We start from the raw sequence: 15,857 nt of genomic DNA on the forward strand, positions 1-15,857 counted from the left end.
TCATAGATAAATCTTGTGCAATGACAGCAGGGCTGCTATGTGAAGCAACTCCTGTAATCCACACATCAGACCTCTTTGTCTCTGTGTGTGTGTGTGTGTGTGTGTGTGTGTGTGTGTGTGTGTGTGTGTGTGAGAGAGAGAGAGAGAGAGAGAGAGAGAGAGAGAGAGAGAGAGAGAGAGAGAGAGAGAGGGAGGGAGGGAGAGAGAGAAGCAGGGGACCTAAAAGTGATCTGATCTTCAAATTTATTTTACACCCATACAGTACATTTCTGCACATGGGTTCCTTATCAAAACTTTATGTACTATATCTCCTCTACAAACCTTAGAAGCCACTAATAGGAATTGTAAAGCAACTTGTGTACTTAAAAGCCTATCCCGAATCTTGGTGTTGTGTCTAATATTGTTACAATAATTGTTCACTGGGCTTTTCATAGCAGTTCTGCTAATAGTATTTCAACCACATTCCTACTCTCTTATTGGCTATTAAACCTACTCCTTGGTCACCCTTATTTGATTTTATGTTGATAACTCATTATTCAACTGACCACGAATCCTGTTCTTCCTGCCCTCACACTTCACTACTTACCAATATATCTTATTTCTCTTACCTACATACTTGGTTAAAGGATCTAAACTTTCATGCCGAGTAGCCCCCTTCCAGAGATCCCAACTGGGGGTATGGGAAAAGGGGAGGATTTCTGAAATATTAAGAGGATGATATCATCAGTAAGGCATGGAGCAGCATGTCCTTGGGACATGTAATTACCTATTGCTATCAGATAATAACAATGCCAACACAACAAGGTTATATTTGTTATTGTTACAATGTCAGATCACTTAATCCTCCATACTGCTGTCTTTATAACCAATGAAAAGGCTGCTATCCCTGTTCAGGAATCATATGTTAGTCTGGCTTCCCCACAGATAGCCCTCCAATGTGACTGCATCTGTGATAAGACCATCTGCATCACTAAGGCAAGCAAGCCAACCCATCACAGTTTGCCATCAAATGTTTGTTTGTTTATTTAACCTGGCAAGATTAGGACCTCAGGCCCTCTCTTACATCTAACCAGGCATTCTACATATTTTGGTTTCACATGTTTTAGAAGGTATATTGAACTACATCTAGTAAAAAAAGTGAAATAAACAATTAAAAAGGTACACTTGGAAAAATACATACACGTACAGTTTATATGCAAAGATGATAAGTACTGCAACAGAGGGGGGAGAAAAACTGCACCCCCATCTTACGCTCTTTTTAATCTGGGCACTTATCCTTTGGTCTTCCTTTCTTAAAAGTTCTCACTTCGTTCTTGTACACATTTTGTATTGCCAATCTTTCCCAGCAGTTTATACCCATTTTTCTGATAATTTCAAGCATCTTGCACCATTTTACATGGCTGAATGCTTTTTTTAGATGGACAATGGGTACAAACAATTAAAATTCCTGACTTTAAATGTCTGAGTAGGAAGTAAGTGGATTTCAGTCACCCTGGGATTATCTACTCTATAAGAACTGAATAAGTCTGCAAGTAGATTCCTATGGTCAAAAAGCCCACTGATATTCCAGTTAATAGTAAGGAAACATGTATTTGCCTCTGAAAAAGTTGACAAAGTTAGTGTAACGAAGCACGATTTTTGATACAGCCTCTAGTACTTGTCGCACATGTGCTAGTGCTACACTGAGAGATTTTTTCTGGCCAAGTTAAATGATTCTATCACATCAAAAACAGAGCAATCTGATTCCAAAGGAAGATAGCACACTAGACTGAATTGTGAAGTTTCTGACCACGACTGGCGCTCTGGATTAGACAAAAGCCTACTTTTTGCAGCAATTGCAACACTACGCCATTTTTATAGACAGATGCAAAGCAGTCACACGGCTTACTTTACTGTGTTTCATCCATGTACTGTGATGTCTGGGAATTGTGTAGTAGTTGCCATTTGAAGGATATTAGAAGTGATTAATCAATTAATATAAACCTGTAACATAAACACGCCATTTGTTATGGAGTGTTTGCAACATAGCAGCACCTTCCATGATCACTGCTATGTAGGCAGATGTACTTAATTGAAACACCAGATTGTGGAACACATTGCTGATGTTCTATGTAGTCATCTGAATCACCTCTGAACTGCCTTCATCAACTTCTTCACTCGATTTTTCTTCATTTTAGCTTTAATTTATGTGGACCAATATTTGGTATCTGTCTTCGTTTAGTTGAAATTTTGATCCTTCCTGTACTATGTGTGTGTAAAATCATGTTCATCATGGTCTATTTGGCCTAATTGGGCTGTCAGATTTGGAAGTCCCATGGGACACCATAAAGTACTGGGTTTGATCAAAATGGTAGTACTTATAACAAAAAGTTAACTTATTATCTGCCTTTGTTGCTGTCTCCTAGGGCTTTTCCAACAAAAATGGCGTCCTTGCAATAAATATCCTACCTCACGCCATTGATTCTGGCTATCTCAGAATTACTAATTATAAAGTAGCAAGCAACCAAAACAAGTTTCAAAGCAGATAACATATCGGTCTCATTAGCTCAGTCATTAAGAGTACTGCCTGCGAAAGACATGGTTATAGGTTCAAATTATGGTCCACCATATAATTTTAATTTGACAATAAGTTTAAAAATAATGAACTTATCGTTTTCTATGGTTCTGAAGTTGGGGAGTTATTCTTATGGAAAAAATAAATAATGTTTTACATAGCAAAATGTTTCACAACATGAAAGTTCGTTAGCCTGTTTAACATTGTTGTTGTTGTTATTATTATTATTATTATTATTATTATTATTATTATTGTGGTCTTCTGTCCAAAGACTGGTCTGATGCAGCTCTCGATGCTACTCTATCCTGTGCAACACTCTTCATCTTTGAATAATTACTGCAACCTACATCCTTCTGAATCTGCTTGCTATATTGATCTCTCGGTTGTCCTCTACAATTGTTACCCCCCATGCTTCCCTCTACGGTTAGTTGATTTGGGGGAGACCAAACAGCGAGGTCATCAGTCCCATCGAATTAGAGAAGGATGGGGAAGGAAGTCAGCCATACCCTGTCAAAGGAAACATTCTGGCATTTGCCTGAAGCGATTTAGAGAAATCGCAGAAAAACTAAACCAGGATGGCCGGACATGGGTTTAAATCATCATCCTCCTGAATGCTGTTCTAACCACTGCGCCATCTCATTTGATACTAAATTTATGGTCCCTTGATGTCTCAGAATGAGTCCTATCAACCGATCCATTCTTTTAGTCAAGTTGTGCCACAAATTACTCGTCTCCCCAACTCTATTCAGTACCTCCTCATTAGTTATGTGATTGACACATCTAATCTTCAACATTCTTCTGTAGCACCATACTTCAAAGGCTCATATTCTCTTTTTGTCGAAACTGTTTATCGCCCATGTTTTACTTCCATACATGGCTACACTCCATACAAATACCTTCGGAAAAGATTTCCTTACACTTAAATCTATATTCGATATTAAACTTTTCTTCAGAAATGCTTTTCTTTGCCATTACCAGTTTACATTTTATGTCTCTCTACTTTGGCCATCATCAATTATTTTGTTGCCCAAATAGCAAAACTCCTCTACTATTTTAAGTGTCTCGTTTTCTACGCTAATTCCTTTAGCATCACCTAATTTAACTCAACTACTTTCCATTATCCTTGATTTGCTCTTTCTGATGTTCATCTTATATCTTCCTTTCAAGACACTGTCCATTCCACGCAATTGCCCTTCCAAGTCCTTTGTTGTCTCTAACAGAATAACAATGCCGAATTTTTTTTTTTTTTTTTTTTTTTTTTTCTCCTTGAACTTTAATTCCCACTCCAAATTTTTCTTTGGTTTCCTTTATTATGTGCAGATTGAATAACTTCAGCGACAGGCTACAACCCTGTCTCACTCCCTTCTCAAGCACTGCTTCCCTTTCATGCCCCTCGATTCTTAAAATTGCCATCTGGTTTCTGCACAAATCATATATAGCCTTCAATTACCTGTATTTTACAATTGCTACCTTCGGAATTTAAAAGAGTATTCCAATCAACATCATCAAAAGCTTACTCTTAGTCAACAAATGCTATAAATATTGGTTTGTCTTTCTTTAAACTATCTCCTACAGTAAGTTGTAGAGTCAGTAATGCCTCGCATGTTCCTACATTACTCTGGACTCCAAACTGAGCTTCTACAAGGTCGGCCTCTACCAGTTTTTCCATTCTTCTGCACACAATTCATGTTAATATTTTGCAGCCATGACTTATTAAACTGATTGTTCAGAAATTTTCATATCTGTCTGCAACTGCTTTCTTTGGAATTGGAATTATTATATTCTTTTTGAAGTCCAAGAGTATTTAAACTGTCTCATACATCTAGCACACCAGATGGAAGAGTTTTGTCACGGCTGGCTCTCCCACAGCTATCAGTAGCTCTGATCAAATATCATCTAACCCAGTGTCTTGTTTCAACTTAAGAGCTTTCAGAGCTATGTCAAATTCTTCTTGGAGTATCATACCACCTATCTCATCTCCATCTACTTCCTCTTCCCTTTCTATAATACTGTCTTCAAGTTCAGACTATATACTCATTCCACCTTTCAGCTTTCCCTTCTTTGCTTAGGCCTGGTTTTCCATCTGGGCTCTTGATATTCATACAGCTGCTTCTCTTTCCCCCAAAGACATCTTCATATTTTTTTTTTTTTTTTTTTTTTTTTTTTTAGGCAGTATCTATCTTTCACCTATTGAAATATGCTTCTAAATCCTTACATTTGTCCTCTAGGCATTCCTGTTTAGTTATTTTGCACTGCCTGTCAATATAATTTTTTAGACGTTTGTATTTCCTTTTGCCTGCTTCATTTGCTGCATTTTTTAATTTTCTTCATGCATCAACTAAATTTGTGTTATACAAGAATTTCTACTAGGTCTTGTCTTTTTACCTATTTGATCATCTGCTGCCTTCACTAATTCATCTCTTAAAGCTACCCATACATCTTCTACTGTATTCCTTTCCCCTGTTCTTGTCAAATGTTGCCTAATGTCCCCTTCTGAAACTCTCAATAGCCTCTGGTTCTTTCAACTTATCCATGTTCCAACTCCTTAATTTCCTACTTTTTTTTCCAATTTCTTCAGTTTTAATCTCTAGTTCATAGCCAATATACTGTGGTCAGAGTCCACACATCTGTCCCTGGAAATGTCTTACAATTTAAAACCTGGTTCCTAAATCTTTTTCTCCTTTTCTCACCATTATATAACAAATCTGAAACCTTCCAGTGCCTCCAGGTCTCTTCCACATATACTATCTTCTTTTAAGATTCTTATCTCAAGTATTAGCGATGATTACTTTATGCACTGTGCAAAAGTCTACCTGACGCCTTCCCCTTACATTTCACCTCCCCCCCCTCCTACAGTCCGGGCTTCGTGTCTATTTTGTTTATGATAATGCGTTCACTATGCTGTTCACTGTTCATTGTAGCTTACCTGCATTCCTATTTTCATATTCATTATTAAACTCGCTCCTGCATTATCCCTATTTGACTTTGTATTTATAACTCTGTATTCACTTGACCAGAAATCCTATTTCTACTGCCACCGAACTTCCGTAATTCCCACAATACCTATCTACTTCTGTTTTTGAATTTTCTAACCTACGTGCCCAATAAAGGGATCTAACATTCCACACTCCAATCTGTATAATGAAAGTTCTGTTTCTCATGATGACGACATCATCCTGAGTAGTCCCTGCCCAGAGATCCAAACAGGGGACTATTTTACCTCCAGAATATTTTACCTAAGAGGACGGCATCAGCATTTAACCATACAGTAGAGCTGCATGCCCTCGGAAAAAATTACAGCTGCAGTTTCCCCTTTCTTTCAGCCATTCGAAGCAGCACTGCAGCAAGGCTGTTTTGGTTGAGGTTACAAGGCCAGATCAATAAATCATCCGGACTGTTGTCCCTGCCACAGCTGAAAAGGTTGCTGTCCCTCTTCAGGAACCACCCATTTGTCTAGCCTCTCAACATACATTCCTCCATTGTGGTTGCACCTATGATATGGCTATCTGCATTGCTGAGACATGCAAGGTTTCCCATCAATGGCTAGGTTCGTGGTTCATGTTTAAAGTTATGCTGGTCAAAAGTTCAAACTTTTTATGCAACAGAATTGGATGAATTGTTTAATTAAAAACATTGCCGTGTTTGCAATCAATTAGTTAATAACCTCTTACGACATAATTTAGTTTATTTTTCTTCTGAAGCTTCTTTTCTTCGGTTAACAACAACAGCCTCATATTCCATGATGAAACCAAGTACTGCCTCATTTTCTAAACAAAATTATATATCATTTATATTTCTAAAAAATACTTATAGACCTTGCACTTTAACACTTTTCAGAATAAGTGAATCACTCTGTTTCTTCACCTTAACAAAAAACAAAAATATACAAACATTCAACTGATCATATGTACAACTACTGAATTGGTAAAATCATAACTTCTCCAACCAATGTTATAACTGTGTTCACAATTTAAAACTGTAATATCTGGTTATCAAATGCGTAAGTGGCTCTCTTAGTACAATTGTTGTTCTGAAATCCAGTTTGTGATTTGTGAAGTATGCCATTACTGCACAGATGGGTAACGAACATTGGTAGATTAAAACTGTGTGCCGGACCGAGACTCGAACTCGGGACCTTTGCCTTTCGCGGGCAATTGCTCTACCAACTGAGCTAACCAAGCACGACTCACGCCCCGTCCTCACAGCTTTAATTCCGCCAGTTCCTCATCTCCCACCTTCCAAGCTTTACAGAAGCTCTCCTGCGAACCTCGCAGAACTAGCCTGAAAGAAAGGATATTGCTGAGACATGGCTTAGCCACAGCCTGGGGGTGTTTCTAGAATGAAATTTTCACTCTACAGCGGAGTGTGCGCTGATATATCTTATCAAATAATTTTATAAAACAATTTAAGTACAATGTATGAACCATAGTAATTGATATCTGTAAAAATCACTGTTCTTATAGAAAGGCCTAGTAATTAGATATTTCATTATGTCTAGAAAACTGCACTATGTTACTTATGTATTATATATGTGACTACGGTCATTTAGATGTCATGGGGTTAAAATATTCCAGTATTATACTGGGAACAACATCTCAGATGTACCAATATTTATAACGGAATTTGCTCATTTTCCTCATTTCCAACACACTTGTACAAGAAGTTACAGCAACAGTTCAGAATACTCTAATGAAATATGAGAGACTGCCACACACTGAGAATTCCAAGTGCACAGCTTTGTATTTAACTGTGGTGTTAAGAACTTGCCACATGCAATAGCAACTGAACCTTCTATCTCTAGTACCACAGCTCATATCTACAAACATAACTTGGAAAAAATTATTCAACTGTCAGAATTTTTTCTGTTGCACATTTCAACAAACAAAAGCAGATATCTAAAGACATAACAAACATTAAATGAGTTTTAACTATCTTCTGAATCAAAATGAATTCACAAGTGAAGATGAATAAAACAAATGTATTAACTATATTGACTTACAAAGCACAAGAGAGACAATAATTAATGGAACACAAAGACCAACTAAACAAGCCCTGGACCCTGTCTCATACCAACATGTGGAGAATTGGGGGGGGGGGGGGGGGGACTACAGTAAAAGCAAAAGAAATAACTCTGTGTAGAACTAGAATTCAATACAAAGGTATTACATTTAAAAAAAAAACTTACATTCTTCACATCACTAGATAAGTGGTTTAAGATGCCGGCCTGTCATTCGGAAAGAGTGGGGTTCAAAGCCCCACAACCCTATACACCTCTTAATTGCTTAAGGCAAATGTCAGGTTAGTTACTTGGAAAAGTGCATAGCCGATTCCATTTCATAATTCAACATGTGTTGTGTCTCTAATAATATTGTAGATGATAAGATGTTAAACTGTAATCTTAATTTCTTCTAAAAATACAAGGTAAAAATATAACTCACTGCAGTTAACTAACTTCGGCTGAAGATAACAGACCAAGTGCACTGTGATCACTAACAATTTACAGATGATTGTTTCATTTTCTATCCAGTAACAGCAGGCCACCTATGTAATTTCACATACAGGAGACACACAGGATCAGCAAGCCATACAAATACACAAAATAGGGGACACATTTGGAAAATTAACAGATTATTTGGGTAATCTATCAATTAAAAACATCGTACAATCATTTTACTGGATGAACTGGAGATATATGGACATTGCAAAAGAAATGACTATGTAGTAGCATCTCAATAGAAATAATTAATGTTTGAAAGTACAACATGATATGTGGAAAACCTACTCATTGCGTGGCAGCATGAAAAAACGCATAAAAAAAGATGTGGAACTGTGCAAACTCTGAAGGACTGCTTGGAAGTGCAGTAACTATTCATTTTTTCTGCATCTCTATCCACTGCTAAATGGCTATTTATTTGGCACGTACAGAGTGAATGAATGAAGGAATTAACACTAATCACTGCAATGGAGATATGGTCATAATTGGAAGATAGACAATCCAAGACAATAATCAATTTAAAGTGTGGACACATTGAGATTCGTGTGGAATAAAGCAAACATAATTTAGTAACACTGAAAGTAAAAGGAAATTTTACAAACCAGAATTATACAAGGAACTACAAAGTGAGACCTTCAGGAAAATTCAGTTTTAAGGTGGGAAAAAGAAATACTCCAATTCACTAGCTTAATTGTGGGAAATAACTGTAAATCTGCAAGGAAAACTACATAAACATGTGTCCTAGTCTTGATAATTTGTACTCCTCTGGCATTTGGTTTGAAAGAAAAGACAAATAAAATAAAATATTATTTATACTACTACATAAAGATACGACATTGCTGAAAGTCTCAAAGTTCTCAACAGATTTACTGCAAATTTATACAAAATGCTCTAATACACATTCAGATTAGGACATATAGCCAATTTCCCTTAAATATTTAGCAACTGGAAAGCACTGCTGGGTTCATTAGTCAGGCAATAAAGTTATCAAAAACACCAATCACACACTATAAAGTAGCAGTTACTATTATTATGAAAAAATATAAGGAAAATTTGTTTGAACACAATGTTTTAGCAAGTCTGCGCCCTGCGGGGTGGAGACGGGGTAGAGTGGGGGGAGGGAGGAAAAGGGGATAATGAGGGGGAGGTGAAGAGAGAGAGGGGGAAAAGAGAGGGGGGAGAGAGACAGAGGGGGGAGAGAGACAGAGGGGGGGAGAGAGACAGAGGGGGGGGAGAGACAGAGGGGGGGGGGAGAGACAGAGGGGGGGAGAGGGAGAGGGGGGAGAGGGAGGGGGAAGGGAGGGGGGGAATGGGAGGGGGGAAGGGAGGGGGGAAGGGAGGGGGGAAAAGAGAGGGGGGAAAGGGAGGGGGGAAAAGAGAGGGGGGAAAAGAGAGGGGGGGAAAGAGAGGGGGGGAAAGAGAGGGGGAAAGAGAGGAGGGGGAAAGAGAGGAGGGGGAAAGAGAGGGGGGAGAGAGGAGGGGGGAGAGAGGAGGGGGGGAGAGAGGGGGAGGAGAGAGGGGGAGGAGAGAGGGGGGAGAGAGGAGGGGGGAGAGAGGAGGGGGGGAGAGAGGAGGGGGGAGAGAGGAGGGGGGAGAGAGGGGGGAGGAGAGAGGGGGGGAAAGAGAGGGGGGAGAGAGGAGGGGGGAGAGAGGGGGGAGGAGAGAGGGGGGAAAGAGAGGGGGGAGAGGAGAGAGGGGGAGAGAGAGGGGGGAGAGAGAGGGGGAGAGGGGGGGAGAGAGAGGGGGGAGAGAGAGGGGGGAGAGAGAGAGGGGGGGCGAGAGAGAGGGGGGGCGAGAGAGAGGGGGGGCGACAGAGAGGGGGGGCGAGAGAGAGGGGGGGCGACAGAGAGGGGGGGCGACAGAGAGGGGGGCGACAGAGAGGGGGGGCGACAGAGAGGGGGGGCGACAGAGAGGGGGGGCGACAGAGAGGGGGGGCGACAGAGAGGGGGGGCGACAGAGAGGGGGGGCGACAGAGAGGGGGGGCGACAGAGAGGGGGGGCGACAGAGAGGGGGGGCGACAGAGAGGGGGGGCGACAGAGAGGGGGGGCGACAGAGAGGGGGGGCGAGAGAGAGAGAGGGGGGGCGAGAGAGAGAGAGGGGGGGCGAGAGAGAGAGAGGGGGGGCGAGAGAGAGAGGGGGGGGGCGAGAGAGAGAGAGGGGGGGCGAGAGAGAGAGAGGGGGGGCGAGAGAGAGAGAGGGGGGGCGAGAGAGAGAGAGGGGGGGCGAGAGAGAGAGAGGGGGGGCGAGAGAGAGAGAGGGGGGGCGAGAGAGAGAGGGGGGGCGAGAGAGAGAGGGGGGGCGAGAGAGAGAGGGGGGGCGAGAGAGAGAGGGGGGCGAGAGAGAGGGGGGGGGCGAGAGAGAGGGGGGGGCGAGAGAGAGGGGGGGCGAGAGAGAGGGGGGGCGAGAGAGAGGGGGGGCGAGAGAGAGGGGGGGCGAGAGAGAGGGGGGGCGAGAGAGAGGGGGGGCGAGAGAGAGGGGGGGCGAGAGAGAGGGGGGGGCGAGAGAGAGGGGGGGGGCGAGAGAGAGGGGGGGGGCGAGAGAGAGGGGGGGCGAGAGAGAGGGGGGCGAGAGAGAGGGGGGGCGAGAGAGAGGGGGGCGAGAGAGAGGGGGGGCGAGAGAGGGGGGGGCGAGAGAGGGGGGGGCGAGATAGGGGGGGGCGAGAGAGAGGGGGGGCGAGAGAGAGGGGGGGCGAGAGAGAGGGGGGGCGAGAGAGAGGGGGGGCGAGAGAGAGGGGGGGCGAGAGAGAGGGGGGGCGAGAGAGAGGGGGGGCGAGAGAGAGGGGGGGCGAGAGAGAGGGGGGGCGAGAGAGAGGGGGGGCGAGAGAGAGGGGGGGCGAGAGAGAGGGGGGGCGAGAGAGAGGGGGGGCGAGAGAGAGGGGGGGCGAGAGAGAGGGGGGGGCGAGAGAGAGGGGGGGCGAGAGAGAGGGGGGGCGAGAGAGAGGGGGGGCGAGAGAGAGGGGGGGGCGAGAGAGAGGGGGGGCGAGAGAGAGGGGTGGCGAGAGAGAGGGGGGCGAGAGAGATGGGGGGCGAGAGAGATGGGGGGCGAGAGAGATGGGGGGCGAGAGAGAGGGGGGCGAGAGAGAGGGGGGCGAGAGAGAGGGGGGGCGAGAGAGAGGGGGGGCGAGAGAGAGGGCGGGCGAGAGAGGGCGGGCGAGAGAGAGGGGGGAGAGAGAGGGTGGGAGAGAGGGGGGGGAGAGAGAGAGAGGGGGAGAGGGGGAGGGCATGGGGAGTGTGAGGGGGCAGATGGCGGAGAGAGGGGGCGGGAGGAGAGGGCGGAGGGAGAGGGTGGGGGGAGAGGGCGGAGAGAGAGGGCGATGGGAGAGGGCGGAGAGAGGGGGCGGGGGAGGGAGAGGGCGGAGAGAGGGGGCGGGGGAGGGAGAGGGCGGAGAGAGGGGGCGGGGGGGAGAGGGCGGAGAGAGGGGGCGGAGAGAGGGGGCGGAGAGAGGGGGCGGAGAGAGGGGGCGGGGGGAGTGGGCGGAGAGAGGGGGCGGGGGGAGAGGGCGGAGAGAGGGGGCGGGGGGGAGAGGGCGGAGAGAGGGGGCGGGGGGGAGAGGGCGGAGAGAGGGGGCGGGGGAGGGAGAGGGCAGAGAGAGGGGGCGGGGGAGGGAGGGGGCAGAGAGAGGGGGCGGGGGAGGGAGGGGGCAGAGAGAGGGGGCGAGGGGGGAGGGGGCTGAGAGAGTGGGCGGGGGGAGAGGGCGGAGAGAGGGGGCGGGGGGAGAGGGCGGAGAGAGGGGGCGGGGGGAGAGGGCGGAGAGAGGGGGCGGGGGGAGAGGGCGGAGAGAGGGGGCGGGGGGAGAGGGCGGAGAGAGGGGGCGGGGGGAGAGGGCGGAGAGAGGGGGCGGGGGGAGGGGGCGGGGGGAGAGGGCGGAGAGAGGGGGCGGGGGGAGAGGGCGGAGAGAGGGGGCGGGGGAGAGGGCGGAGAGAGGGGGCGGGGGGAGAGGGCGGAGAGAGGGGGCGGGGGGAGAGGGCGGAGAGAGGGGGCGGGGGGAGAGGGCGGAGAGAGGGGGCGGGGGGGAGAGGGCGGAGAGAGGGGGCGGGGGGAGAGGGCGGAGAGAGGGGGCGGGGGGAGAGGGCGGAGAGAGGGGGCGGGGGGAGAGGGCGGAGAGAGGGGGCGGGGGAGAGGGCGGAGAGAGGGGGCGGGGGGAGAGGGCGGTGAGAGGGGGCGGGGGGGAGAGGGCGGAGAGAGGGGGAGAGGGCAGACAGCGGGGCGGGGGGGGAGTGGGAGGGAGAGAGGGGGCAGGGGTAGTGGGAGGGAGAGAGGGGGCGTGGGGGAGTGGGAGGGAGAGAGGGGGCGTGGGGGAGTGGGAGGGAAAGAGGGGGCGGGGGGGGATGGGAGAGAGAGGGGGCGGGGGGAGTGGGAGAGAGAGGGGGCGGGGGGAGTGGGAGAGAGAGGGGTGGCGGGGGGAGAGGGGGGAGTGGGAGAGAATGGTGGAGTGGGAGAGAGGGAGAGGGGGGAGTGGGAGGGAGAGAGAGGGGGGAGTGGGAGGGAGAGAGAGGGGGGAGTGGGAGGGAGAGAGAGTGGGAGTGGGAGGGAGAGAGTGGGAGTGGGAGGGAGAGAGTGGGAGTGGGAGGGAGAGAGTGGGAGTGGGAGGGAGAGAGTGGGAGTGGGAGGGAGAGAGTGGGAGTGGGAGGGAGAGAGTGGGAGTGGGAGGGAGAGAGTGGGAGTGGGAGGGAGAGAGTGGGAGTGGGAGGGAGAGAGTGGGAGTGGGAGGGAGAGAGTGGGAGTGGGAGGGAGGGGGAGACAGAGCTGTTATGTTACTTATGTGTCCTATTATCGAATCACTTCAAGCAGGGGCTTACCTTTGTAGTCTTAGATGTTATTGAATATACCATATGTTGAAATTCAGAAGTAAGTATGAAACACATATTTTTTTGTTTTTTTCGAAAAAATTCTTGTCCCCAAGATGCAGGCCTTCAAAGATGACACTGCGATCGCCAGTTTGAAGATGCAAATGTTGGAAAAATCTTTAAAATGCTGTATCTCTGCAACAGATCTAGATATTTTGTTAGATTTTTTTTATTTGAAAGATAATTGCTTTATGATTACAATGGTATCCTCCATTTGGGCATATCTGTCGAAGTTCTTTTATCGTTGCCTTTTGAAATTTTTTTTATAATTTACAGAATTTTTTTTTTCCCCTTTCAAAAATGCCAATCTGCAAGAGTTAAGATTTTTTTCTGTTGATTAGTACCATGTAATACTAAATTCTCTGTTAAGGAGAGCTTCCACTTTTAAACTAGACAGGTTTGATTTTAAAAAATCATTTTTTTTAACTTTCATGGGTAATGAATGTCGTCACTGAAGTTGTTTCTTAATAATTTCTTTCTAATTTCTTTGTTATAATGTTTATTTCTATTGTCTTTGTTGCAGTTATTTCTTATCATTTTCTGCTACGGTCGCAGGTTCAAGTCCTGCCTCGGGCATGGATGTGTGTGATGTCCTTAGGTTTAAGTAGTTCTAAGTTCTAGGGGACTGATGACCACAGATGTTAAGTCCCATAGTGCTCAGAGCCAGAGAGTCTTATCACTTTCTTTGTTGCAGTTATTTTTTTTCTCACTTCCAGTGTTGCAGATATTTCTTACACTTTGTTGTAGTTTCTTGTCAGTTTCTTTGTCGTGTTTGTTCACTGCACGTTATCTGAGACCATCCAGCAAGTTCTGTGTTTTTGTGAGGAATTTGCCAGTTGACACAGTTGCAGTGGGTTTTGTGAAAAGGACTGTTTGAATTGTGTTCTGACTGGGGCCACAGCAGAGTGAAATGTGCTGACTATCTGAATATCCATAAAAGTGTAATATATAAGACAAACAAAAGACAGACTTTGTTCAGGTTGGGAATAAGTGTTCTCATCAAGAAAGCGCAGAGAAATTGCTAAAGCTATGGATGAATACACTAGCAGAACTGACCACACTCTTCAAAATAGAAGAAAATGAACTGAAGCACTCTAGCACCTCTTGCCAGGACTTTTTCACACATATCAATTCAGCTGTTGAATAGTGTGCATACAGTGAAAAGGTGCAAGTTTTAACTATTATTCCAGAGACATTTTCAAAGAAAACAATTTTGAACCACATTCCATCAGTATCAAAGTACATGGTAGACAAATCAAGAAATGTGAGGTCAGTAAAATGAGTTTTTGGAAGACCAGATCCCTATTATGGTCATCCTGTAGAAGCAGCTCAAGTCCAAATAGTGCCGTCATTTTATCTGGAAGACAAATGGGACTATTCTCACCCAAGTGCCAACAAAAAAAAGACAATATAACCGTAACAGTTGAAGGTCAAAAAACTTTGAAAGTGAAGAGGTACTTGACTCGCAGTATTAAACACACTTTTGCAATTTATAAGAGCAACTATACAACTTTACATACTGGAAGATCTTAATTTTATGCACTACGACCTAAGTGGGTAGTTCCACACCCGCCTGGAGATGTCTGTTTATGTGTGTACTGCTTGGATTTTGAACGTCATGTGGTAACTTTGAAGAACTTATTGGAGCTAGTGATATATGAAACTTTGGTTGGGCATGTGAAGTATTTAGTAGTCCGTGACAAAAAGCGAGAGACTTGTTTGTTTCAAGTATGTGGTGACTGCCCTGGAAAGGGAGGACTGTCTTTACAGACACTTGGCCTGGAAGACATAGCAGATAACTCTGCAGAAATTACATATGTGACATGGGAGGAAAGTAAACTAATTAAGAAAACTGTTGGCCTCTGACAGTTTCATTGATGAACTTGGTAAATGCTCAGTGAAAGCAAGAACACACCAGCATCTGAAGAAATTGCAACAAAAATGCATTGCAGAAGTGAAAGGGTGTGTACAGGCTGAAGAACTATGTTTAGTGCTTCACTGTGATCTTGCTGAAAACTGGACTGTAATTCTTCCACAAGAAGTACAAGGGTATCATTGGAGTAATGACCAGGTTTCAGTTCTTACACAGGGTGTATACGGGGACAAGGAAAAAAAAATCCCGGATTATTCCCGGATATCCCGTTTAAAAAATATGCTTTTTCCCGGGCGAAAATACACTTTTTCTGTGCTAACTGACAGTAGCTTTTCCGTAGATTTTCCCTCGGAACTGTAAAACTTTTATACAATCGCATAGAACTTACCGGATAAAAAAGAAAAGACGGGGCAAAGAAGTTTTGGAGATACTTTTAATAAAATAAAAAATAAAAAAAAGGGAGAGAAGTTTTGGAAAGACCTTTGATTTTCAGCAACATATACGTTGCATATTTTAGTATTGCGACAGTATAAATTCGAATTGCACCAAACACAGCGCGTTAGTTTCCGGAGCGTTGAAACCGAGGTTGCGATGTCCTTATGTAAGCGAGTCATGTCTCAAGCCACGAGATCTCGTCAGCCGATGACAGCAGCTATTCAGAGCATAGGACAAGTGTTATAGTCAGCCAATAGAAAGATCACTGGTTACATAGCGCGAACACGCAAGAGGAAAAGTTAACGGTTTACATTAATGTACACAGAACCGTATATCTACAAGAAAAGCTAAGCTTTCATGTATTATGTTAGTCTCTAAGATTAACACGCTACAACAGAAGCTAAGCTTTCACATGTAATATTGATCTTTTTTGCGTGTGTTATACTTTAAGACACATCACACAAATGTGCCAGTAAATTTAAAATTATGACATAAATGTCTCGGCTCCAAATTCTTGTAAGTGGCTGGTACTCAAACTGTTCAGTTTCGAACGCTCTGTGATTTAGATAACCATCCCACTTTCTCACACCTAATATAATTCATCTTGCGTAAAAAGAAATTTACTTTGAAAGTAACGCTTTTCTAACTACCGTT

General features: G+C 45.3%; 1 protein-coding gene across 2 annotated transcripts in view; it reads right to left on the reverse strand.

Annotated features, from left to right (window-relative positions):
• LOC124612688 (INO80 complex subunit D) overlaps positions 1 to 15,857 on the reverse strand; it is a 158,534-nt gene that overhangs the window by 121,148 nt on the left and 21,529 nt on the right. The gene's annotated exons all lie outside the window — the stretch shown is intronic.

Source organism: Schistocerca americana, chromosome 4, assembly GCF_021461395.2.
Source record: "Schistocerca americana isolate TAMUIC-IGC-003095 chromosome 4, iqSchAmer2.1, whole genome shotgun sequence".
NCBI classification, from domain to species: Eukaryota; Metazoa; Arthropoda; class Insecta; order Orthoptera; family Acrididae; genus Schistocerca; species Schistocerca americana.